The following is a 1862-nucleotide window of genomic DNA, read 5'->3' on the forward strand; positions in this document are numbered from 1 at the left end:
TATTTACCTAAACTCAACAAACTAAGGCACCCCTTAGCATTCTTTTTACAAGAATCAACAAACTAAATACCTTTTGTATTTCCTCTAAGGATCTTTTTCTCATCTACCTACACTCACCCCCAAAAAAATCACATTTTGCAACCTTCTTCTAATCCCTTCTTCAGTCTATTTACACTTTAGAGAAAAAATTAATGCAAACACTCTCAAAGTCTAAAGCACATAAGAGAGCAGGGGAACTGATCTGATCTCCTGGAAGTTTTTGATGTTGTTCTTGTTTTCACATCCTATATCAAAATGACAGTACATTAAAATTTATGTATTTATTTCAGATTTTTTCTTTTCGGGATCTTTTTCTTCTATTCAGGTTTCTATAAGGTGAGATTCTCCATCTTACACACTTGATGAGTTTCTAATAAATATGCTTCCCTCTTCACAGAAGGTGATCTGTTTATACCTCACTTCTTTTGGAGTTGTCTTGAAAAGCTAACACAGAAAAAAGTATAATAACACTTCTTTTTCATTTTTTCTATTTTCAAGTGTCATCAATGTGTCTTGCCTGTTTATCGAGTGGCAGAGTGAGAATCAATCATATAGTCGTTGCCAGTAACAGAGTCATTAATCGCAGCCTCTACTGAATCTGAAACATCACAAAGCCATTTGACATTTTCCAATGTCTTTCACATTACTGGAGATACAGTATCGTTTGAGTTAAAAGTCAAGTTCAGTTAACATTTTCCAGTATGTCAATACCTTTTTTCACAATTATACTCTTATACTATTCAATTCTTTAACCCAGAGTTTGTCTGCTCTGTTTCAGAGTAACACTCAAGCCATTTAAGAGATTATTCCTGTCCATAGCAATTCCAAAAAAGAAGCATGAACAATACTACAGTTACTCTTCTTATTGTTATATTTATATCCATCATTCCATTTTACCTGTATAAAGAATAGAGTATCTTCAAGGAGTCTGAGGTTTGCCTGTGCTCACTTAACACAAACTGTCACAAAAAATCTTGCAGTTGAAGGAAGTGAAGCTAATTAACAGCTTTACAAGACAGTGACCAAGGGATACTGCAAAGACATTTGCTTAGAAGGAGCTCAGGGGTCGAGGGACTTTGCCTCTAGAGACCTCTTTGGTTTGACCAAAACAACCAAAGGTTCTAAAAGCTCATAATAAGGCACTAGAGAGGAAGAGGAAAATGAGAGTGGAATATTTTCTGCTGAATATCTTTGTGCCGTTTTGTTGGCCATTTTCCAAATATTATTCATAATATTTGAAAATAAACATATAAAACGGATAATTTTATTACAATCATATTGATCATCTCTAGAAGCCAAAATGCTTCACTTTTGTATAGTTAAATAGTGAGGAAATGTACATAAATACTCCCTTTCTTCAACAGTTATATATTGAGTAATTATGGTTGTGCAAAGATTTAGTTTTATGCAAATTTGCTCCGGTGAACAGAATTTAAAGTGAAACTACTGAATTATTTACCAGTTGATGAGAAGTTAAAGTATTTATGTTACATCCACACCTCCAAATACTCTGAAGCTATTCTAAAGCATTTTCAGACTCTTTGTAGTTAAATTATACTGTTGAGTGAAACATTGGGTAGCAAAAGAGATTGCATAGTATAATTCTGAGCTTATAAATATATCTTTAGAAATGAAGAATAAACTTTTTCAATGAGTACTTCAGAGAGTAAGATTATTAGGCAACAAAACATGGACTTTAGCTTTAAACTTTGCATACTTATATCAGCCAAGATACTGCCAGGATACTCAAGGTAGATAACTTGAGAAGTGTTTAATAATGGGAATATTTACAAAGCTGTGGCAGTGTAAAGGAGAACAAAGGC

The sequence above is a fragment of the Trichechus manatus genome, unplaced genomic scaffold (assembly GCF_000243295.1).
Source record: "Trichechus manatus latirostris isolate Lorelei unplaced genomic scaffold, TriManLat1.0 scaffold00076, whole genome shotgun sequence".
Taxonomy (NCBI): domain Eukaryota; kingdom Metazoa; phylum Chordata; class Mammalia; order Sirenia; family Trichechidae; genus Trichechus; species Trichechus manatus.